At 46.6% G+C, this 25,783-nt stretch overlaps 1 long non-coding RNA gene across 2 annotated transcripts in view; it reads right to left on the reverse strand.

Annotated features, from left to right (window-relative positions):
- Positions 1-25,783, reverse strand: part of LOC122541695 (uncharacterized) — a 38,937-nt gene that overhangs the window by 12,325 nt on the left and 829 nt on the right. For both annotated transcript variants that reach the window (XR_015754275.1, XR_015754274.1), the window contains exons 2-3: positions 7,150-7,266; positions 1,359-1,500 (exon numbers count right to left, since the gene is read on the reverse strand). This is a non-coding gene — a long non-coding RNA (uncharacterized LOC122541695). The remainder of the gene's footprint in view (positions 1-1,358; positions 1,501-7,149; positions 7,267-25,783) is intronic.

The raw sequence follows: 25,783 nt of genomic DNA on the forward strand, positions 1-25,783 counted from the left end.
GTTTGATGGGCTGAATGGCCTGCTCCTGTATCTATGTTCCTATATCTTGTAACTTATATCATTTCTTGGGATTCACAACTTGTTTCTAATCTATGTGTAGCATAATTGCTTCTTCTTGCATTTAGTACTTAATAAACTGACCTTTTTTTAGAACAAGAAAAATTGATTCCTTTTAGAACATAAATTAATTTTAATCTGGGAGAATGGCATCCATGGGGGAGGGGGGCCATTCTTTATAATCAACCTTGTTGCAAGTAACTAAGGGGAAATGTGAAGATAGAAGGAGCGCCTGCACACTCAGGCGTTTAACAATTTGGGGTATCCAATCCGGAATGATAAGAAATTGGGGAAGATTGCCCAGGGACTGGTCGAAATAAATTGGGGACTCATGGCCACAATTTCACTGCACAAATGAAACAGAATATTTAGAGTGGGTAAATTATTTCAATAATTTTTTTTTAAAAAGATGCAAAAGGCTTCTGTGAGATTCCAAAGCAACAGTGTAGAAAGCGCAAGACACATTCAATATTCAAGATTTTCAAGGAGAATTTTGAGGATTTACAAGTTCTGTCCCTTGAACATTTTAAAGGAAAAAGCAGGCACCTAGGTTTTGAATTTCACTTAAAAGCCACAAAACTTCAAATTTTGTAATATGTCACCAACAGTGTGCTACTAATTTTTTTTCTCTTCAATGCCCAGTTCTGAGGTCGATTCACAGCAGCAACTTCCCCAGAACTAGAAGTCAATGCTGCGACGGACTAATACCATGTGAGGAATTTCTAAGCAGTTGTGCACATATGCAGTCATTCAGCTCACAAAAATCCGAAGATTTACAGGTAGGAAATAAGATTGATGAAACAGAAATGCCTCTCCTTACCTGAGGAAGCTAAGGAAATTTGCCATGTCCGTAAAGACTCTTAGCAATTTTTATAGATGCAGCATAGAAAGAATTCTATCTGGATACATCAGGGATTGGTAAGGCAATTGTTCTGCAGTTGTGAGCACACTTAGTCCATCACACAAATCAACCTTCCATCCATTTACTTTATTTACACTTCTTGCTGCTGTGAGAAGGCAGCCAACATAATCAAAGACTGCTCCCAAGCTTCCATTGGCAGAAGATACAAAACCTTAAACGCATATACCACCAGATTCAAGAACAGCTTCTTCCTCGCTGTTATTAAAGTTAAAGTCATAGAGATGTACAGCACGGAAACAGAACCTTCAGTCCAACCTGTCCACGCCGACCAGATATCCCAACCTAATCTATTCCCATTTTCCAGCACTTGGCCCACATCCCTCTAAACCCTTCTTATTCATATATCCATCCAGATGCCTTTTAAATGTGGTAATCGTACCAGCCTCCACCACGTCCTCTGGCAGCTCACTGCATACACGCAAACCAATCAAGTCTGGCCAGTGTCAGTGGCTTCTGCGGAAGTAGTCAGCAAAGGCTGCCATAGTCTCCTTCAAGTAGTCTTCTGATGTTTTCCACACATTCTGTAGATATGAATATTTATTCTGAATAAAAGTAACAGTAAGAGGGTCTGTCCAATAGCAGTTGTGCTGTAACAATTTTAGATTAATTTAGATTAGATTAGATTAGATTACATTACATTACAGTGTGGAAACAGGCCCTTCGGCCCAACAAGTCCACACCGATCCGCCGAAGCACAACCCACCCACACCCCTACATTTACCCCTTACCTAACACTACGGGCAATTTAGCATGGCCAATTCACCTGACCTGCACATCTTTGGATTGTGGGAGGAAACTGGAGCACCCAGAGGAAACCCACGCAGACACGGGGAGAATGTGCAAACTCCACACAGTCAGTCGCCTGAGGCGGGAATTGAACCCGGGTCTCAGGCGCTGTGAGGCAGCAGTGCTAACCACTGTGCCACCGTGCTGCCCCCGTGCCGTCTCCTGTTCCTCCTCTCCTCTATTACAGATGATGTTTTGTTTCTGTGAATGTCACACACCTTGCAGCAATTTGTATAAATTTGCAATGGTATTGTAGCTATTACTGAGACACAGCTAAAAGACAGGTAGGAATGAAAGCTCAATATTCCTGTTTACAAGGTTTTCTGATGAACTAGAAGGAGGGATAAGAAGGAAAGGCATTTGGTGCAGTGGGGAGGGGTGTTTGCACAGATATTAAGATAACATTCAGAGAAATGTGAAATGGTAGAAAGATCATCAAATGAGGCCATATATATTGTGCTATAAACTTTAAAAGGCCCATTGCACTGCAGAGATTACATTATAAACTCCCAGTCAGGGGGAGACAGACGAGAAGATATATAGACAAGTCTCTGCAAACTGCAAAAACAATTACGACAGTAGATAGTGGGAAATTTCAACTGACCACGTATTAACTGGGGTGGAATTCAGGAGAAAGACACAGAAAACACATTGTTGATGAATAAATTCTCAGCATAGCAAGCCCAACAAGAGAGGAAGGTGATTCTGAGTTTAGTTTTGCAAGATAAAGCTGAACAGGTGGAAAATTGTTAGTTGGCAGATGTCGTTTTTGGAGGTGATCATAATCCAAGTTTTCTTTATGCTTCAATGGGCTGTGACTGGGAAGACCAGCTTTTGTTGCCCATCCCTAGCCCTTAACTGAATGATTTGCTTTTCCATTTCAATGGGTGCTTAAGAGTCAAACACACTGCTGTGGATCTGTGGATGCCAGACCAGGTAAGGATGGTAGATTTCCTTCCCTAAAGGACTTTAGTGAACCAGGTGGACAATTGATGTAGCTTCGTCCTCACTATTACTGAGGCATACTTTTTATTCCACATTTAGTAATTTAGTTTAAATTCTGCTAACTATGTAGGAATTGGAACTCATGTCCCCGCAGCCTCTGGATTACAATTCCGTTGTACATTACCGTTGTATCAGCATCTCCCCCTGCATTAATTTCAGTGCAGCTTTAGAAAAGGACAAAGATAGAACAGGGATAAAAGTTGTTAATTGTGGAACAGCTAATTTTACTGATGTTACTACTGTTCCATGGTGAGATTCTCTAATGCGTTTATTATGGCTCTAGGTGGGATAGTCCAAATTGTCAAGCTCCTGGATGAAGGGGATGCACTGTTTCCACTTCTTCACTCAACTACCTCCTTGATTGGTCACAATAACATTAACTAAAAATGATTCCCTCCTTGATGGATACCTTTACGCAAAAACCAAAAGAATGTATGTTTTAAAAAGTGTCAATTTAGCTTTCTTGATTTCACAACTTAATGAGATTATTTGTTGCTAAATAAAATGAGGTTGGTTAGCTCAGATGCCAGACAGCTGGTTTGCAATGCAGAATGACACCATCAGCATGGGTTCAATTCCTATACTGGTTGAGGCCACCACAAAGATTCCAAGTTCTCAACCTCGCCACTTGCCTGAGATGTGATGACCGTCAGCTTAAAACACCACCTGTTTTCTCTCAAATGAGACAGTGTAAATGGTGATAGACTGATAGTTAAGCAGTTGATTTTGAGATTCTTAACTTTGTAGGTTAGTGGAAATCCTTCTGTCTTGTTCCCTTTAGAAATGATGTGGTAACTATTTTCTCACATTAAGTATAATAGAAATGTTTACTTGCACTGCAGGGGTGACCAGTTTGACTGTGACTTACATAACACATAAGCACTAAAATCAAGGGTAGTAGGTGGGAGTATTTCAGTCTACTAGCACACATTCGTTTAAATAGCGTGGCTATTGCACAATTTTCTTATTACGCGAGATTGCGTGGGAATGGGCTATCACATTATGTCAGAACTGACTGTACTAGGGTTGAGACTGGCTTTTAACATCTGTCCTTACGTATTCTTGAACAGGGAAAACACAAACTTATCTCTCACTCAGACTGCTGTCTTTTCTCCCATTATGTTTACAATCTGCAATACTCATAGATCTTTCGGATGTAGGTTTGCTCGCTGAGCTGAAAGGTTCATTTCCAGACATTTTGTTATCTTACTAGGTAACATCTTCAGTGGACATCAGGCAAAGCAATGCTGAAAATTCCTGCTTTCTATTTATATGTTTGGGTTTCTTTGGGTTGGTGATGTCATTTCCTGTGGTGATGTTTTTCCTGTAGTGAAGTCACTTCCTGTTCCTTTTCTCAGGGGGGTGGTAGATGAGGTCTAACTCGATGTGTTTGTTGATAGAGTTCCGGTTGGAATGCCGTGCTTCTAGGAATTCTCATGCGTGACTTTGTTTGGCTTGTCCTAGGATGGATGCATTATCCCAGTCAAAGTGGTGTCCTTCCTCATCTGTATGTGAGGATACTAGTGAGAGAGGGTCATGACTTCTTGTGGCTAGTTGGTGTTCATGTATCTTGGTGGCTAGTTTTCTGCCTGTTTGTCCAATGTGGTGTTTGTTACAGTCCTTGCACGGTATTTTGTAAATGACTTTAGTTTTGCTCATTGTCTGTATAGGGTCTTTAAAATTCATTAGCTGCTGTTTGAGTTTGTTGGTGGGGTTGTGGGCTACCATGATGCCAAGGGGTCTGAGTAGTCTGGCAGTCATTTCAGAGATGTCTTTGATGTAGGGAACAGTGGCTAGGGTTTGTGGATGTGTTTGTCTGCTTGTTTGGGTTTGTTGCTGAGAAATCGGTGGACTGTGTTCATTGGATACCCATTCCTTTTGAATACACGGTATATGTGATTTTCCTCTGCTCTGCATAGTTCCTCTGTGCTGCAGTGTGTGTTGGCTCGTTGAAATGTTCTGATGCAGCTTCATTTGTGGGTGTTGGGATGATTGTTTCTGTCGTTCAATATTTGGTCCGTATGTGTTGTTTTTGCGTAGACGCTGGTTTGAAGTTTCCCATTGGCTGTTCGCTCCACTGTGACATCTAGGGATGGCAGTTTGTTGTTGTTTTCCTCCTCTTTAGTGAATTTTATGCCAGTAAGGGTACTATTGAAGGTCTTGAAGGTTTCCTCTAACTTGTTTCGTTTAGTGATGACAAAGTGATGACATAGCGGACCCAGAGTTTGGGTTGGATGATGAACTAACTTCATCAACAAGGAGAATATCATCAAGCTAGTGGTCCTATGCCTTTAAGACTCTATACAGACAATGAGCAAAACGTCATTTACAAAATACCGTGCAAGGACTGTAACAAACATTACATTGGACAAACAGGCAGAAAACTAGCCACCAGGATACATGAACACCAACTAGCCACAAGAAGTCATGACCCTCTCTCACTAGTATCCTCACATATGGATGAGGAAGGACACCACTTCGAGTGGGACAATACATCCATTCTAGGACAAGCCAAACAAAGACACGCATGAGAATTCCTAGAAGCATGGCATTCCAACCGGAACTCTATCAACAAACACATCGAGTTAAACCCCATCTACCACTCTGAGAAAAGGAACAGGAAGTGACTTCACCACAGGAAATAACATCACCACAGGAAATGACATCACCAACGCAAACATATAAGTAGAAAGCAGGAATTTTCAGCATTGCTTTGCATGAGGTCCACTGAAGATGTTACCTAGTAAGGTAATGAAATGTCTGGAAATGAACCTTTCAGCTCAGTGAGCAAACCTATATCCAAAACCTCAACATGAGTTACAAATCTTCTCAAAACTCGCTAACTCACAGGTCTCTACAGGTCAGTTTGTGGTACATTTTTCCTTTAGTAGCTGCCTTGACATCTTCGATTGTGCACACAACCACATAATTGATATCTTTTAGTGGTCTTGCCTCTTTTGAAAAGGGACACACTGCAATTAGTTGTTCAAATGTCCATAGTGATCTGGGGTTAACATTATCAATCCAGTTCTGTCCTCCTTCTGTTCTGAATAGTCATGAACCTGAAGCATTAACTCTATTTCTCTCGCGACAGCTGCTGCCAGAGCTGCTGAGTTTCTCCAGAAATTTTTTGATTTTGTTTCAGATTTCCAGCATCTGCAGTTATTTGTTTATTTTTATGGGAATTATAGACATAGGTCATATTGCAGGTTGGAGCTTTCCAACAATGTGGCAGGTAATGCAAAACCTTTGTCCTTATAGAGCTGTTGCCAGTAAGAACATTGGCTGCTGTGAGCTCAGGTTTTACAGAGACTGCCTCGCCCAGTCATTGGAATCTCGTTAGCTAGCTACAAAATTTCCTGACAGTACCTTAGTGGCACCACTACCTGGTGGATCACTGCCCACTCTGTGTTGGCAGGTCTTTGACAATGGAATGCTGCACACTCCATGTTGGCAGATCTGTCTGTGAACGCATTTGGGGTGTTCCACTTCCTCATTTAACACTTCCTTTTTAATGTCTGAGCTTTGAGGGGCTGGATTCTGGATCAGGTTCAGTGTGATCAGTCTGAGCTTGTTAGGCTGTTACCAAGGAAGCTCTATTTCTCACCTCATTGTGGTCTTTGAGATTCCTCATAAAGCTTCCTGTAAACCAGCCCGAGGGTTCTCTGTTTGCAGTATCACAGTGCTCAGCCTTCATTGGCTGGGTTTATCTGATCACAGGCTGCAGGACTGACCACCCAGTCACAGAAAAGACTAGGCATTTTCTCCTGTTGCTGTCGCTCTCCTTGACCTCAGTGGGTTTCCCAGAGATCACTGGGGATCCTATAACCTTTGATCCTGCCAGGTCATTGTGGAAGAGCAGGTCAGTCCCATCCACAGTCACTGGGCCCAACACCAGGTCACACTCTTGACACACCCAATGTAGAGGAATGGGCACATACTCTCCTCCAATCCCTTTTCCCAGCCCATTGACACATTCTGCACTCTCGGGGTGGGGGTGGGGGCATCATGCTGTAGAGCTTGACTGGCCCCAGTGTCCCTCAGTATCAGCACACACGTTCACTCACCTCACCCTAGCTTTACATACAAAGATCAGAAGCTCTCAGGGATTCACTTAACCTTATCCCCCTTCGAGGAATGCCTTTGTAGAGATTGGCATGTGTAGTCAGAGTCATATTCTGGATCAGTGCTGCTGGAAGAGCACAGCAATTCAGGCAGCATTCGACCCTAGTCTGCTATGCTCTCTGCCTGACTCCCATTCTCTAGATGAAGTATATGTGCATCGATAAGTCCTACATTTATTTTCCATTGCCTGCAGCTGCTGGCCTGGATAAACCATACCTTGCAACAACTAAAACACACAGGATTCTGGGCCTCACCTTTCACTTCAGCACCATCCTCCCAGCATTTCCCTCTTTACCATGGGCGCTCGCTTTCTCTTCACATTCTCACCTCGATCCTTTCCAGTTAGTTGGGGGTTGACGAAGGAAGGATTTCTGTTGGAACAGGGGGTTTGTGGATCAGCTCAGAATCATCAGCCAATGTGGCATTTGCCTGAATCCGTTATACTTTGTTCTTCAAAATCCATTCTTATTTGGATGATGGAGGTTTTGAACTCAAAATAAAATCGTTTCATGGAGGTTTTAGTAAGTGACTTCTGTTTTAAGTGCCTGTACCCCACTGTTAACACAAGCTGCTTAAGCATTTCAAATTCCAGGTATCTGTGATAGGCTGTTTCCTGAGTGTACAGAACTTTGGATGGTACATCTCTGACATTAACTAGTGCATACTTCAGACAGCCTAACGTACTACTTCATAATCAGTGACACTTTGCTCTGGCAAAAAGAGTGAACATTGTGAGCTTTCCCTGAAAGCTTACTCTGCAGTAATAAAGACAAATAAGGACTGCCCAGCGTATCTGTTTTGCCATCACTTGAAAGAGATAAAAAACATTTCCACCTCTGTTTCCTAATGAAATGAGCAAACCAAGTTGCCTTGATCCTTAAGCTTGAGCAAGCATCATCTCCTATGAGTGCAGTAAGTTCAAGTTCCCTTTCCTGCTTTTTATCCTGAAATTCCCTCTTCCTACCTTGCTCTTTCCTACTTTTCTCTCTCTTTCTCTTTTCTACGCTTTTCTTTGAAATGTTAATTTCAATTTTAATCTAATTTTCCAATTTTAATCACTTTACCATGACTCGGTCTTTTTGACTTGATTTATTATTACTGTCACATATAACTGGGTAGAGTGAAAAGTTTTGTTTTGTGTGCAGTACAGGCAGATTACATCATACAAAGTGCATTAGGGTAATGAACAGAGTGAGGAATACAATGTCACGGCTGGAGAGAAGTTTGTGAGACATGATTTCACATGCACAAAGCCATGTTGACTATCACAAATCAGTACTTGTCTTTCTAAACACATGTAAATCCTATCCCTCAGGATTCCCTCCAACAACCTTCCCATCATAGATGACAGGCCACCTGTCTATAGTTCCCTGGCTTTTCCTTACCACCTTTCTTAAACAGTGGTACCACATTAGCCAGCCTCCAGTCTTCCAACACCTCACCTGCGACTATCAATGATACAAATATCTCAGCTAGGGGCCCTGCATTCACTTCCCTTGCTTCCCAAAGAGTTCTAGGGTACTTCTGATCAAGTCTTGTAGATTTATCCACTTTTATGCATTTCAAGACATCCAGCACCTCCTCCTTTGTAATATGGACATTTTTCAAGATGTCACTATCTATTTTCCTCGACATTCTATATCTTCCATGTCTTTCTCCAAGGTAAACACGAATGTGAAATACTCATTTAGTATCTGCCCCATCTCCTGCGGCTCCACACATAAGCTGCCTTGCTGATCTTTGAGGGGCAGCTATGTGTGGAGCCTAAAGAGATGGGAAATATAGACTGGGAGCAACTGTTCCACAGAAAGGGCACAGTAGACATGTGCAGACTATTTAGGGAGCAGTTTTTGCGAGTGATGCACAAATTTGTTCCTCTGAGACAGGTAAGAAGGGGTAAGATTAAGGAACCTTGGATGATGAGAACAGAGGAACTTCTCGTCAAAAGAAGAAGGCAGCTTACGTAAGGTGGGGGAAGCAAGGATCTAGCACAGCTTTACAGGATTACAGACTAGCTAGAAAGGAGCTCAGAATTGGACTGAGGAGAGTCAGAAGGGGGCTCGAAAAAGGCTTGGCAATAAGGATTAGGGAGAACTCAAAGGCATTTTACTCATACGTGAGGAATAACAGAATGATCAGGGAGAAGGCAGGGCCGATCAAGGATAGCGTAGGGAACTTGTGCGTGGAGTTTGAGCAGATAGGGGAAGCCTTAAATGAGTTTTTTGCTTCGGTTTTCACCAAGGAAAGGGAACTTGTTGTAAATGAAAACTTACAGGAGCTGGGATACAGTCTTGACCAGATCAAGATTGATGAAATTGATGTGCTAGAAATTTTGGAAAACATTAATATTGATAAATCTCCAGGGCCAGACCACATTTATCCTCGGCTGCTCCGGGAAGCGAGAAAGGAGGTTGCTAAGCCACTGGCGAGGATGTTTGCCTCCTCACTCTCTACAGGAGTCGTACCGGAGGAATGGAAGGAGGCAAATGTTGTTCCTCTTTTCAAGAAGGGCAACAGGGAAATCCCTGGCAATTACAGACCATTCAGTCTTACGTCTGTGGTCAGCAAAGTTTAGGAAAGAATTCTGAGGGATAGGATTTATGACTATTTGGCAAAGCATTGTGTGATTAAAGGCAGTCAGCATGGCTTTGTGAGGGGCAGGTCATGCCTCACAAATCTCATTGAGTTCTTTGAGGAGGTGTCAAGACAGGTCAATGACTGTCGAGCAGTGGATGTGGTGTTTATAGACTTCAGCAAGGCATTTGATAGGGTTCCCCATGGAGGCTCATTCATAAAGTCAGGAAGTATGGGATACGGGGAGATTTGTCTATCTGGATTCAGAATTGGCTGGCTGACAGAAGGCAGCGAATGGTTATAGATAGGAAGTATTCTGTCTGGAGGTCAGTGTTGAGTGGGGTCCTGCAGGGCTCTGTTCTTGGGCCTCTGGTCTTTGTAGTTTTTATAAATGACTTGGATGAGGAGGTTGAGGGGTGGGTTAGTAAATTTGCAGATGATACTAAGGTTGGAGGTATTGTCGATAGTATAGAGGGCTACTGCAGGCTGCAGCGCGACATAGACAGGATGCAGAGCTGGGCTGAGAAATGGCAGATGGAGTTCAACCTGGATAAATATGAAGTGATACATTTTGGAAGGTCAAACTCGAATGCTGAATATAGGATTAAAGACAGGATTCTTGGCAGTGTGAAGGAACAGAGGGATCTGGGTGTGCAACTACATAGATCCCTCAAAGTTGCCACCCAAGTGGATAGGGTTGTCAAGAAAACATATGGTGTTTTGGCTTTCATTAACAGGGAGATCAGGTTTAAGAGCCGTGAGGTTTTGCTGCAGCTCTACAAGTCCCTGGTGAGACCACACTTGGAATATTGTATCCAGTTCTGGTCACCCTACTATAGGAAAGATACAGAGGCTTTGGAGAGGGTGCAAAGAAGGTTTACCAGGATGCTGCCTGGTCTGGAGGGCTTGCCTTATGAAGAAAGGTTGAATAAGCTCGGACTTTTCTCTCTGGAGAGAAGGAGGAAGAGAGGAGACCTGATTTGAGGTGTACAAAATAATGAGTGGAATAGATAGAGTCAATAGCCAGGAGGTTAAGTTACTATATTTGACATTAGGATTATCTCCATCCCTGGGTGGTCTTGAACTACTAACCTTCCAGTTAATGGCGAGGGAATCCCGAGGGACAGGATTTACATTTTTTTCAAACGGCAAGGACTAATTAAGGATAGTCAGCATGGCTTTGTGCATGGGAAATCTCATCTCACGAGCTGAGTTTTTTGAAGAGGTAACAAAGAGGATTGATGAGGGCAGAGCGGTAGACATGATCTATCTGGACTTCAGTAAAGCTTTTGACAAGGTTCCTCATGGGAGACTGGTGAGCAAGGTTAGATCTCATGGAACTCAGGGAGAACTAGCTATTTGGATACAGAACTGGCTCGAAGGTAGGAATACAGAAGGTGATGGTGGAGGGTTGCTTTTCAGACTGGAGGCCTATGACCAGTGGAGTGCCACAAGGATTGGTGCTGTGTCCGCTACTTTTCATCATTTATATAAATGATTTGTCTGGGAACATAGGAGGTATATAGACACTAAAATTGGAGGTGTAGTGGACAGCGAAGAAGGTTACCTCAGAGTACAACAGGATCTTGATCAGGTGGGCCAATGGGCTGAGGAGTGGCAGATGGAGTTTGAGATAAATGTGAGCTGCTGCATTTTGGAAAAGCAAAGCAGAGCAGGACTTAAACACTTAAAGGTAAGGTCCTGGGCAGTGTTGCTGAACAAAGAGACCTTGGAGTGCAGGTTCATAGTTCCTTGAAAGCAGAGTTACAGGTGGATAGGATAGTGAAGAAGGCATTTAGTGTGCTTTCCTTTATTGGTCAGAACATTGAGTATAGGAGTTGGGAGGTCATGTTGTGGCTGTACAGGCATTGGTTAGGCCACTGTTGGAATACTGCATGCAATTCTGGTCTCCTTCCTATTGGAAGGATGTTGTGAAACTTGAAAGGGTTCAGAAAAGTTTTACAAGCATGTTGCCAGGGTTGGAGCATTTGAGCTATAGGGAGAGGTTGAATAGGCTGGGATTGTTTACCCTGGACTGTCGGAAGCTGAGGGGTGACCTTATGGATGTTTATAAAATAATGACGGACATGGATAGCATGTCCCTTTTCCCTGGGGTGGGGGAGTCCAGAACTAGACCGCGTAGGTTTAGGGTGAGACGGCAAAGATATAAAAGGGACCTTGGGCAACTTTTTCACGTAGAGGGTGGTGCATGTATGGAGTGAGCTGCCAAAGGGGGTGGTAGAGTCTGGTACAATTGCAGCATTCCCAAAGCATCTGGATGGGTATATGGATAGGAAGTATTTAGAAGGATATTGGCCAAGTGCTGGCAAATGGGACTAGATTAGGTTGGGATATCTGGTCGGCATGGATGAGTTGTACCGAAGGGTCTATTTCTGTGCTATACATCTCTATGACTCTAAATACCATGTTTGTGGAGTTCATTGATGATTTGTATTGTCTGCATGCGTTTGTCTGGAATTAAGAGGATAAGTTCTAATTCCAGATCACAACTTAGTTTTTAAACAGTTTTGCCCATTTTTTTTCTTCGGAATTAGTTTTATTTATAATAAATGGATTATTTTTGAGTTCATTAAAAACTCCTGGTGAGGCTTTCTTCTACTCTTAACAGCAGTACACCATGGAATCAATTGACCACTAACAAACTTATACTAATGGTATATGGAGTAGTGGGACTTCATACCCAGTGCATGGCCTTAACATTTGGATATTGCTGAAAAAGATACATGTTATCCAAGCTTTTTGTCTTACAGTCAATTGGTGAGGCGATGGGACTGTTAATCCAGAGATCCAGGTAATGTTCTGGGGACCTGGGTTTGAATCCCACCATGGCAGATGGTGGAATTTAAATTCAATAAATACCTGGAATTGAGAATCTAACAGCTGCTATGAATCCATTGCCAATTGTTAGGAAAACCCCATCTGGTTCACTTTTCTTGAGGGAAAGTAACTGCCATCCTTATCTGGTCTGGCCTACATGTGACTCCAGACCCACAGCAATGGGTTGACTCTCAACTGCCCTCTGGGCAATTAGAGATGGACAATAAATGCTGGCCCCGCCAGTGATGCCCCCATCCTGTTACAGAATAAAAAAAATTACAAGAGTACCAAATCTCAAAGGGAAGATTCATTTATTCTGTTTGAGAAGAGTATGGTTGGCAAATGGACTCTGAATAATAAAGGTATTGTCATAGAGATTGCCAATCGGGACAACTGTCCCTCATACTCATCGAGTCCAGGATTAGATTTGTGAGTAAATCATAGCGTTGTCCAACATATGAAGAATTACACCAACAATTAATTAAAAGTTCTCAGTTAGGCTCACTGGGTGACTAACTTACATTTACTAGAACCTACGATTATTCATATGCAGGGCCCTGCCCTCTGAACAGAAAGTACATATTCAGGCTTGCACCTTTTTTAATTATTCAAAAGTATGAAGAACAATAGTTCCTGGTGCAATTCTTATGGCAACGTGCCAAAACATCAGATTCGACTTGCCTTTTCATACTTCTCATGCTGTAATTATGCTGTGACATGCATACCACCCCTCCCTGCAATGTTTATTCTGTGTATTGTTATTTTCTGCACCAGCCCTGTCCCTTCTGCCTATCATAGCGCCAGCTCCACAATGACTAAACCGATTCAATGGGAAGCTACTCCACCTTGAGAGGTGTTTTAATGGAAGGTGGTTTTGAGAGTGTCGCACACCAGCATTGCAGAATGAAATATAAATCAGGCTGTGGTAAGAGCACAATAGACCTCATTTCCCCTGGGCTAGGGAGAGATTTTTATCGAGTGCCTGAACTCACTCACAATCAATGGGCGACTCCTGGGCGAGGTGTCAGAGCGAGCTGTGGCATCCCGTACAGGCTGGGACTGAAGTGAAAACAAAGGGTTGCAAATCAACATTCTTCAAATATCCAAGACACAAACAGCCAGATGAGCAAATGACGCAGGGGCGAATGGGAGGAAAGATGGTTAACAATTTGAGTGGGAAACTTTCCTGTCAATCTGACTGCTGAAGCACCAAGAGGGAGAATGGGAAAGTAAAAGAAATGTTCAGCACTAATTAATGCCTTGAACTAAAAAGCAGTTTTATTTAGTTATCTACAGGAGTTAAACACAGGAAACTGGTGTAAACTATCAGATGATTAAGTTATGCTACGTTAAATTGAACACAAATCTTTTACAGTCTGGAGACTGCATTAAAGGAGTGTGGGGGCTGGGGAAGTTAGTATGTTTAGGAGAGGGGCAAACAGGGATCAGGAGGGGGGCAGGGGGTCAGGAGTGAGGCAGCGGGTCAAGAGTGGGGCAGAGGGGCACCAGATGCAGAGTGGGAGGGGCCAGGACTGGAGCAGGGTGGTGGTCAGGAATACGTTAGAATGGGTCAGAGTATGGCAGAGGGTCTCAGGCAAGGGTGTCAGGAATGAGTCAGAGGAGGGCAATAGTGAGGTAAGAGGGTCACGAGTGTGGCGGGGGACTTAGTAAAAGGGCAGAGGGGTTTAGGAGTCAAATGGAGGGGTAGTGGGGCAGAGTCATAGTTGTTACCATAGAATCATACGGTACAGATAGACTCTTCGGTCCAACTCATCCATGCTGAGCAGACATCCCAATCTGACCCAATCCTATTTGCCAGCATTTGGCCCATATCCCTCTAAACCTTTCAGATACCTATTAAATGTTGTAACTGTACCCACCTCCACCACTTCCTCTTGCAACTCACCACCCTCTGCGTGAAAAAGTTATGCCTCAGGTCCTTTTTAACTCTTTCTCTATCACCTTAAACCAATGGGAGGGGGAGATTCAAGATGGCGGCAGTCTGAACACTCTGCTGTCTTGGGCTCTGTGCCATACCCCAGGCAAGGTGGGCTCTCTCCACCTCCCTCCCCCAACTAGTCACTCCTGAGGAAAGTTTGTAGTATAAAGTAGATGGGAGTCCCTTTAAATTAGGATTTGGACTATCTGAAGCTGAAATGAAGACGTCTGAAGGAAAGGGAGCTAGGGGAGCATCCACAGCCGCTGCCTCAACTCCCAAGGTGGTGCCTTTACATTCAGTGGAGCAGCATTATCTACTCATGAAGTTTGCAAAACTCCGTGAAAAAAATCGATGAGTGCTGGAGCCGATTACTACCATGCTGACAAAGCAACAGCAGGAGATCTGGACTTTGGATCAGCGCGTGGAAGTGGTGGAACAAAAGATCACGGCCTCGGAGGCCATGATGAAGAGCTCCAAGGGGCAGGTCCAAACCTTGGAAGGCCAGGTTCGGGCCCTGCTGGAGCAAGTAGACGAACCCAAAAACCGAGGTCAGAGAAAAAAACTTGTGGATCATGGGTTGTCCGGACCATGAGAGGGCGAAAACCTTGCTGAATTTCTCGAGAGGTGGTTTCCGGAGTTAGAGTCATAGAGTCATAGAGATGTACAGCATGGAAACAGACCCCTCGGTCCAACCCATCCATGCCGACCAGATATCCCAATCCAATCTAGCCCCACCTGCCAGCACACGGACCATTTTCCTCCAAACCCTTCCTATTCATATACCCATCCAAATGCATCTTAAATGTTGCAATTGTACCAGCCTCCACCACATCCTCTGGCAGCTCATACAATACACATACCACCCTCTGTGTGAAAACGTTGCCCCGTAGTTCTCTTTTATATCTTTCCCCTCTCACCCAAAACCTATGCCCTCTAGTTCTGGACTCCCCAACCCCAGGGAAAAGACTTTGCCTATTTACCCAATCCATGCCCCTCATAATTTTATAAACCTCTATAAGGTCACCGCTCAGCCTCCGATGCTCCAGGGAAAACAGCCCCAGCCTGTTCAGCCTCTCCCTGTAGCTCAAATCCTCCAACCCTGGCAACATCCTTGCAAATCTTTTCTGAACCCTTTCAAGTTTCACAACATCTTTCCGATAGGAAGGAGACCAGAATTGCATGCAATATTCTAACAGTGGCCTAACCAATGTCCTGTACAGCCGCAACATGACCTCCCAACTCCTGTACTCAATACTCTGACCAATAAAGGAAAGCATACGAAATGCCTTCTTCACTATCCTATCTACCTGTGACTCTACTTTCAAGGAGCTATGAACCTGCACTCCAAGGTTTCTTTGTTCAGCAACACTCCCTAGGACCTTACGATTAAGTGTTTAAGTCCTGCTAAGATTTGCTTTCCCAAAATGCAGCACCTCGCATTTATCTGAATTAAACTCCATCTGCCACTTCTCAGCCCATTGGCCAATCTGGTCAAGATCCTGTTGTAATCTGACGTAACCTTCTTCGCTATCCACTACACCTCCAATTTTGGTATCATCTGCAAACTTACTAACTGTACCTCTTATGCTTGCATCCAAATCATTTATGTAAATGACAAAAAGCACCGATCCTTGTGGCACTCCACTGGTCACAGGCCTCCAGTCTGAAAAACAACCCTCCACCACCACCCTCTGGCTTCCAGTTTTGAGCCAGTTCTGTATCCAAATGGCTCATTCTCCCTGTATTCCGTGAGATCTAACCTTGTCGAACGCCTTACTGAAGTCCATATAGATCACATCTACTGCTCTGCCCTCACCAATCCTCTTTGTTACTTCCTCAAAAAACTCAATTAAGTTTGTGAGACATGATTTCCCACGCACAAAACCATGTTGACTATCCCTAATGAGTCCTTGTCTTTCCAAATACATGTACATCCTGTCCCTCAGGATTCCTTCCAACAACTTGCCCACCACTGACGTCAGGCTCACCGGTCTATAGTTCCCTGGCTTGGCCTTACCACCCTTCTTAAACAGTGGCACCACGTTAGCCAATCCCCAGTCTTCCGGCACCTCACCTGTGACTATCGATGATACAACTATCTCAGCAAGAGGCCTAGTAATCACTTCTCTTGCTTCCCACAGAGTTCTAGGGTACATCTGATCAGGTCCTGGGGATTTATCCACTTTTATGCATTTCAAGACATCCAGCACTTCCTCCTCTGTAATCTGGACATTTTGCAAGCTGTCACCATCTATTTCCCTCCAGTCTATATCTTCCATATCCTTTTCCACTGTAAATACTGATGCAAAATATTCATTTAGTATCTCCCCCATTTTCTGCGGCTCCACACAAAGGCTGCCTTGCTGATCTTTGAAGGGCCCTATTCTCTGGATCAGTGGTGCTGGAATAGCACAGCAGTTCAGGCAGCATCCAACGAGCAGCGAATTCGACGTTTCGGGCAAAAGCCCTTCATCAGGAGTAAAACTCTCTCCCTAGTTACCCTTTTGTCCTTAATGTATTTGTAAAAGCTCTTTGGATTCTCCTTAATTCTATTTGCCAATGCTATCTCATGTCCCCTTTTTGCCCTCCTGATTTCCCTCTTAAGTATACTCCTACTTCCTTTATACTCTTCTAAGGATTCACTCGATCTATCCTGTCTATACCTTACATATACTTCCTTCTTTTTCTTAACCAAACCCTCAATTTCTTTAGTCATCCAGCATTCGCTATACCTACCATCCTTTCCTCTCACCCTGACAGGAATATATTTTCTCTGGATTCTCGTTATCTCATTTCTGAAGGCTTCCTATTTTCCAGCCGTCCCTTTACCTGCGAACATCTGCCCCCAATCAGCTTTTGAAAGTCTTTACCTCATACCATCAAAATTGGCCTTTCTCCAATTTAGAACTTCAACGTTTAGATTTGGTCTATCCTTTTCCATCATTATTTTAAATCTAATAGAATTATGGTCGCTGGCCCCAAAGTGCTCCGCCACTGACACCTCAGTCACCTGAAGAAGGGCTTATGCCCGAAACGTCGATTCTCCTGTTCCCTGGATGCTGCCTGACCTGCTGCGCTTTTCCAGCAACACATTTTCAGCTCTGATCTCCAGCATCTGCAGACCTCACTTTCACCTCAGTCACCTACCCTGCCTTATTTCCCAAGAGTAAGTCAAGTTTTGCACCTCCACATACTGAATCAGAAAATTGTCTTGTACACACTTAACAAATTCCTCTCTATCTAAACCCTTAACACTATGGCAGTCCCAGTCTATGTTTGGAAAGTTAAAATCCCTGACCATAACCACCCTATTTTTCTTACAGATAGCTGAGATCCCCTTACAAGTTTGTTTCTCAATTTCCCTCTGACTATTGGGGGACCTATAATACAATCCCAATAAGGTTATCATCCCTTTCTTATTTCTCAGTTCCATCCAAATAACTTCCCTAGATGTAATTCCGGGAATATCCTCCCTCGGCGCAGCTGTAATGCTATCCCTTATCAAAAATGCCACCCCCCCTCCTCTCTTGCCTCCCTTTCTATCCTTCCTGTAGCATTTGTATCCTGGAACATTAAGCTGCCAATCCTGTCCATCCCTGAGCCATGTTTCTGTAATTGCTATGATATCCCAGTCCCATGTTCCTAACCATGCCCTGAGTTCATCTACCTTCCCTGTTAGCTGCCTTGCATTGAAATAAATGCAGTTTAATTTATTAGTCCTACCTTGTCCCTGCCTGCCCTGACTGTTTGACTCGCTTCTGTTCTCAACTGTACCCGTCTCAGATCGATGTCTTTCCTCACTATCTCCCTGGGTCCCATCCCCCCACCAAAACTGCACACGATACTCAAGATGAGGTCTCAGCAAATCCCTGTGTAACTGAAGCACAAAATATCCTTACTTTTATGTTCAATTTCTCTCATAATAAAGGATAGCAGACCAATGACCTTCTTGATTAATTGCTGTTCCTGCTCACTAGCATTTTGTGACTCACACACAAGAATACCTGGATCCCTCGGAATTCAACAGTCATTCACCATTTTAGTAATAGGCTTCATTTTCACTCTTCCTGCCAAAGTGAATTTGGATTTCCAGGTGGCATTCAACAAAGTACCAAATGGTTAAGTCGTAGGTCAGAGTCCATGGTTGTACATAGTATATTGACATAGGTAACAGATAGTATATTAGTTAATGAGCAGGAAACAGTATATGGAGATAAGGGCTTTTCAGATTGGTGACCCATGGCCAGTAGGATTCACAGGGATCGGTGCTGGGACTACAACTGTTTACAATATATACTATCCGCGGGATCAATCAACTTTGTTAGTTAGCTTGATGGCAGGTTCGCAATACAACAGGATGCCAAGAGATGAGGGTGGCTCAGTGGTTAGCACTGCTGCCTCACAACACCAGGGTCCCGGGTTCAATTCCAGCCTCGACCGACTGTGGGTTTCCTCCGGTTTCCTCCCACAGTCCAAAGATGTGCAAGTCAGGTGAATTGGCCGTGCTAAATTGCCCATAGTGTCAGGTGAGTTAGTGGGAGGGAAATGGGTCTCGGTGGGTTACTCTTTAGAGGGTCGATTTGGGCTGAACAGCCTGTTTCCACACTGTAGGGAATCTAATCTAACCATGAGGGCTCTCCTTCTCAACATTTTTTTAATTTCAAAAATATACTTTATTTATAAAATAATTTGATGGTCTGTACAGTTGGTCATGCCATACATATGTAAACATGTACATACAGAGATCAGAATTTATCATTTTTATATCATATGCCCATATAACTAGCTGAGGCGTCAGCAGAGCCCAAATGACTGCATGGGCCCCTGTTCTTAGTTAGGCAGGCAGATGTTACACAGTGGTCTTTCCCCACCGCGCCTTGGCGGCAGCTGCCCCAAGCTTCAGCGCGTCCCTCAACACGTAGTCCTGGACCTTGGAATGTGCCAGTCTGCAGCACTCAGTCGGGGTCAACTCCTTCAGCTGGAAGATCAACAGGTTTTGGACCGCCCAGAGAGCGTCCTTCACCGAGTTGATGATCCTCCAGGCACAGTTGATGTTCGTCTCGGTGTGCGTCCCGGGGAACAGGCCGTAGAGCACGGAGTCCCGCGTCACGGCGCTGCTCGGGACAAACCTCGACAAACACCACTGCATTCCTCTCCAGCCTTCTTCTGCGTAGGCACATTCCAGAAGGAGGTGTGTGACAGTCTCGTCCCCCCCGCAGCCGCTTCGAGGGCAGCGTGTGGTGCGGCTGAGAGTCCGGGCGTGCATAAAGGATCTCACAGGCAGAGCCCTTCTCACCACCAGCCAAGCCATGTCTTGGTGCTTGTTGGAAAGTTCTGGCGATGAGGCATTCTGCCAAATGGCTTTGACAGTCTGCTCAGGGAACCGCTCGATAGGATCTGCCCTCTCCTTTTCCCGAAGGGTTTCAAGGACACGACGTGCTGACCACTTCCTGATGGACTCGTGGTCAAAGGTGTTTTTCTTCATAAACTTCTCCACGAAGGACAGGTGATACGGAACGGTCCAACTACTCGGAGCGTTCCACAGCAGCGAGGCCAGGCCCATCCTTCGCAACACTGGGGACTGGTAGAACCTCAGTACGTAGTGACACTTGGTGTTTGCGTACCGGGGATCCACGCACAGCTTGATGCAGCCACACACAAAGGTGGCCATCAGGGTGAGGGTGGCATTGGGTGTATTTTTTCCCCTGTTGCCCAGATCTTTGTACAGCGAGTCCCTTCGGACCCGGTTCATCTTTGACCTCCATATAAAGTGGAAGATGGCCTGGGTGACTGCAGCGGCACAGGTTCTGGGAATAGGCCAGACCTGTGCCACGTATAACAGCAATGACAGTCCTTCACACCTGATGACCAGGTTTTTTCCCGCGATGGAGAGCGACCGTAGCTTCCATCTGCCCAGTTTCTGCCTCACTTTGCTGATACGCTCCTCCCAAGACTTGGCGCACGCCCCAGCCCCTCCGAACCAAATACCCAGCACCTTCAGGTGGTCGGTCCTGACGGTGAAGGGTATCGAGGATTGGTCGGCCCAGTTCTCGAAGAGCATGGCCTCGCTCTTGCCTCGGTTTACCTTGGCCCCCGAGGCCCGTTCAAACTGGTCACATATGCACATGAGTCTGTGCACGGACAGTGGATCCGTGCAGAAAACGGCGACGTCATCCATGTACAGGGAGGCCTTAACCTGCAGGCCCCCGCTGCCAGGAATAGTCCACCCCTCTCAGGCTCGCATCCTTCCTGATGGACTCGGCAAATGGCTCTATGCAGCACACAAACAAGGCAGGAGAGAGAGGGCAGCCCTGCCTGACTCCAGATCTGACTGGGAAGCTATCTGATTCCCACCCATTGATTGAGACTGCACTGACAATGTTGGTGTAGAGCAGTCTGATCCAATTGCAGATTCCCTCCCCAAAGCCCATTTTGGAGAGAGCATCTCTCATATACCTGTGTGATATCCTGTCAAAGGATTTCTCCTGGTCCAGGCTGATCAGGCAGGTGTCCAACCCTCTGTCCTGCACGTAGGCGATCGTATCCCTGAGGAGTGCGAGACTCTCAGCGATCTTCCTGCCCGGCACAGCACAGGTTTGGTCAGGGTGAATCACCGACCCCAGAGCAGACCTGACCCGGTTGGTGATTACCTTTGACAGAATGTTGTAATCCGCATTCAACAGTGAGATTGGTCTCCAATTTTTGAGTTCCTCCCTCTCCCCCTTCCGCTTGTAGGTGAGGGTGATGATGCCACTCATGGTACCTGCCCGAAGCATACTGACATAGACCTCCAGCAGGTCCTGGCCAATCAAGTCCCACAGAGTGGAATAGAGCTCGACCGGTAAGCCGTCACTTCCGGGAGTTTTATTCTTTTCGAAGGACTCGAGGGCCTTGGTCAGCTCGTCCAGAGATAGCGGCTGGTCCAGCCTCTCCCGTGTTCTCCTTCTCAACATCTCCCCTCATCCAAGGTGTGGTGAACCTCAGGTTAAGCCACCACCAGCCATGTCTCTCTAATGGGAAAGCAGCCCTCTGGTCTGGTAAGACTGTGGCAACTTTACCTTTAAAATAAATATTAATGACTTGGAGGAAAGAAGTGAACGTACTGTAGCCAAATTTGCATATGACATTAAAATAGGTGGAAAGGCAAGCTTGTGAGGTGGAGACGAACAATTTGCATAGAGATTATGTAAATGGCCAAAACATTGGCCAACGGTGTATAGTGTGGGAAAATGTGGAGTTGTTCATGCCGTAAGGGAGAACAAATGAATAATATAATTTAAATGGAGAAAAATGCAAAAAGCTGCAACATAGAAGAGTAAATTGTGCACAAAATTGTACTGAGGTTGCATGGTGGCTCAGTTATTAGCACTAAAACCTCACAGTGCCAGGGACTCATGTTTGATTCCACCCTCACGTGGCTATCTGTGTGGCGTTTGCACATTCTCCCTGTGTCTGCGTGGGTTTCCTTTGGGGGCTCTGTTTCTTCCTACAGTTGGAAAATGTGCAGGTTGGGTGGATTGGCCATGCTAAATTTCCCCATAGTGTCTAAGTTTGTGTAGGGTAGATGGGAAATGCAGGGTTACAGGAATAGGGAAGGGGGGGGGGGGGGGAGGTGTGAGATGCTCTTCAGAGAGTCGCTGTGAACTTGTGGCCTGTTTCCACACTGTAGAGATTCTTTAAAAAAAGGAACACGGAAAACTAGAACACAGGTGCAGCAGGAAGTCAGGAAGGTTAATGGAATGCTGACCAACATTTCAAGGGGGTTGGAATATAAGAGTAGGCAAGTCTTACTGCAAGTGTACAAAGTTCTGGTGAGATCATATCTGCATAATGTGAGCAGCTTTAGTACCCTTATTAAAGAAAAGGTATCATTTCATTTGAGACAGTTCATAGACTTTTCACTCGGATTACCCTGATACGAAGGGATTGTCTTATGAGTTAAACACATTGCGAGTCTACTCACTGAAATTTAGAAGAATGAGAGGTTTTGGATGTAGGTTTGCGCGCTGAACTGGAAGGTTCACTTCCAGACGTTTCATTACCCTACTAGGTAACATCTTCAGTGGGCCTCAGACTTAATATAAATAGAAATCAGGAATTTTCAGCATTGCTTCGTCTGAGGTCTGGGTGGGTTGCGCTCCGGTGTATCGGTGTGGACTTGTTGAGCTGTGAAGGGTCTGTTTCCACACTGTAAGTAATCTAATCTAAACCAAGGAATATGGGGAAAGGCCAACAAAATTGGATGTGAGGAATGCAGATCCAGCCACGACCTGATTGAATTGCAAAGCAGAGCAGGCTCAAGGAGCTGAACAACTTTCTCATGTTCCTGTGGCCTGATCTGAAGGTGTGATGGGGGAGCAGTGATAGTGGCGGGGATAATCGGGGAGCTGTGTAATTAGGTGTGGGGGAGAGGGAGGGATTGTGGGCAATAAAGTGCAGAGAATCGGAAATGTGATGGAAAGAGGTTGATAGGAGTAGCAATGACGGGGTGATGGGGAAATCCTATCTTGGAGAGCAGGTGAAGGCGGAAACAGTGTTTGGGGGGTGGGATGTCTTGGGGAGGGGTTATGGGGACAGTGGCTGGGGAGGAGGTGAGGGTAATGGGCAAGTAGTATCTGGGGGAGGGGGTGATGGGAGAGCAGAGTGTGGTGAAGAGGGTAATGGGCAGCACTGTCTGTGAACGAGGTGGAGTAATAGGGAGTAGTGTCTGGGGAGGGGGTGATAGGGGTCAATGTCTCAGGAAGAGGGTGATAGGAGGCATTGCCCGGGTGAGTAATGGGGAGATACTATCTGTGAGAAGGGGGTGGGGATAATGGGGGCACTGTCTGGGCGAAAGGGTGGAGCCAAGGGGGAAGGGGGAATGGGGAGGCAGTGCCTGAGAGAGGGAGTGATGGGGGCTCAGTGTCTAGGGAAAGGGGTGAGGGTGTTGGGAGCACTGTCAGGGGAAAGCAGGTTGAGGGGTGATGGGGGAAGAGGTAATGGGAGGCAGGGCCAGGAGAGGGTGTGATTGAGTTCAGTGTTTAGGGGAAGGGATGGCAGTGATAGGAGCACTGGCTGTGGAAAGGGGTTGTGGTGATGAGGGACAGTGTATCAGTCAGGGAGGAGGGATAGTGATTCACTGTCTGTGGAAAGGGGTGGGGGAGAGGGTGCTGAGGGAGAGTTTATCAGAGGGGTTGGGGTTGTTGTGGGATTGTTCCGGGCAGAGGGGCTTTTGGTGGTTCTTCCTGCAGGAGGGAGTTGGGGGTGGGGGAGAGCATTGCAGTTGTTCCAGGGGAAGGGGGTTGGGCTGGAGGGGGCTGTGCCGAGGGGACAGGGTTGTGTTGGTGCGTGATGGTGCCTCTGGGAGGGGGGTTGGGGTGGTGGAGGTCGATGCCGAGGGGAGGGGATTGAGGTGATGGTTGGCGGTGCCTGGGGATGTGGTTGGAGTGATGGGGATAGTGCTGAGGGGATGAGGTTGGGTGATTGGGGGCAGTGCCTGGGGGAGTGCATGTAGGTTGGGGTGATGGAGGGGTGGTGTTGGGGTGGTCAGGGGCAATGCCTGGGAATGACTTATTAGATTGTGGAAGGGGTTGGGGTGGTGGTTGGATGTCCCTGAGGAGGCGTTCCTGCGAGAGGGGGTTGGGTTGTTGCTGGGGGAAGGGTTTGGGTTGTTCCTCGGGGGGCGGGTTAAGGCTGTTGGGGGATTGTTCCTGGGGGAGGGGTTTGGGGATGTTGGTGGCTTGTTGCTGCGGGAGGGTGTTGGGTTGTTCCTCGGGGAGTGGGTTGAGGCTGCTGGGGAGTTGTTCCTAGGGCAGGGGTTTGGGAATGTTGGGGGCTTGTTCCTGTGGGAGGGTGTTAGGGTTTGTCCATGAGGAACGGGTGGGGTTGTTGGAGTTATTTTCCTGGGGGAGGGAGTTGGAGTTTTTGGGGGCTGTTCCTTGGGCAGGCAGTTGGTATGGTGGGCAGTGATGCCTGGGGAGGGAGTTAGGTTGGTGGGGAGCAGTGTCTGGGGCTCGGGTTGGTGTGTCGGGAGGTGCACCTGGGGGATGTGATTGGGATAGTGGAGAGCAGTGACTGGTGGAGGGCATAGGCATGATGGAGAGCAGTGCCTGGGCAAGGGGGTGGGGTACATGGGGAGTAGCGCCTGGATAAGGGGTTAGGGTATATGGGGAGTGGTGCCTGGGTGAAGTGATTTAGGGTGGTGTGGCAGCAGTGACTGGGGGAGGGAGTTAGGTTGGTGGGGAGCAGTGTCTGGGGCATGGGTTGGTGTCTTGGGAGGTACATCTGGGGGAGGTGATTGGGGTGGTAGAGAGCGGTGAATGGGGGAGGGGATAGGCATGATGCAGAGTGGTGTCTGGGCAAGGGGTACATGGGGAGCAGTACTTGGACGAGGGTTTGGGGTATATGGGGAGCGGTGCCTGGGTGAAGGGTTTGGGGTGCTCGGGGGGGGGGGGGGGGGGTAGTGCCTGAGGAGTGGTTTGGGGTGGTGGGGAGCACTGCCTGGTGATGAGGTTTGGGGTTGGGGAGAGGTGCCTGGGAATGGGGCATGGGGTGCTGATGGGATGTTCCTGCAGGAAGGGGCTGGGTTTGTTTGGGGGTTGTTCCTGTGAGGAGGTGTGTGGTGCTTGGCAGCTGTTCCTGGGGGAAAGGGTTGGGGTTACTGTGGGTTGTCCCTAGGAAAGCAGGTTGGGGGGGCTGTTCCTGGAGGAGGGGGTTGGTTTGGTTGTTTCTGGGGAAAGCGTTTGGGTTGTCAGGGAGCTGTTCCTAGGGGAGGAGCTTCAAGTTTTTGGGAGGTTGTTTCTGGCAGAGGGGATTGGAGTGGTTGGGGAGATGTTCCTGAGGGCTGTTTCTGGGGGTGGGGGTCTGTTCCTGGGGATGGTGTTGGGTTGGTAGGGGGGTGGTGCTTGGTGGAAGGGGTTGGGGTGAAGATGGCAGTGCCTTGGGGTGGGCATTGGGTTGATGAGGGGCAGTGCCTGCTGGAGGGATTTGGAGTGGTGATGGGAGGTGCCTAGGGGAGGGGTTTGGGGTGGTCATGTGCAGTACCTGGGGATGGGGTTGGGGTTGGGGTGTGGCAGGATATTCCTGGGGGAGAGGGTTGGGATTGTCCCTGAGGGAGAGAGTTGGGATTGTTAGGGGGGTTGTCCCTGGGGGAGGGGGTAGTCCCTTGGGGATAGGGGTTGGGGTGTTGGGGATTGTTCCTGGGGAAAGGGGGTTGTGGTTGTCCCTTGGGGAAGAGGGTTGGGGTTGTTCCTGAGAGAGGGTATTCAGGTGGTTCCTGGGGGGGGTGTGGGTTGTTTCTGGAGGTGAGGGCTGTTCCGGGGAGGGGTTGGGGGTTGTGCCTAGGGGAGGAGGTGGATTGTTGGGGTTGTTTTTAGGGAGGGTGTTGGTGGGGGTTCTTCCTATGCAAGGGGTTTGTTCCTGGGGCAGGGGTTGTTTTGGGGGCAGGAGTTGTTCCTGCAGGTGAGCAGTCGTTCCTGGGGGAGGGGGTGGGGGTTGTTCAGGTTGTTTCAGGGGGAGGGAGTTGTTTTGGGGACAGGAGTTGTTGCTGCAGGTCAGGG

The sequence above is a fragment of the Chiloscyllium plagiosum genome, unplaced genomic scaffold (genome assembly GCF_037043375.1).
Source record: "Chiloscyllium plagiosum isolate Xiang-an unplaced genomic scaffold, Cpla_swu_hap1 HiC_scaffold_43, whole genome shotgun sequence".
Lineage (NCBI taxonomy): Eukaryota > Metazoa > Chordata > Chondrichthyes > Orectolobiformes > Hemiscylliidae > Chiloscyllium > Chiloscyllium plagiosum.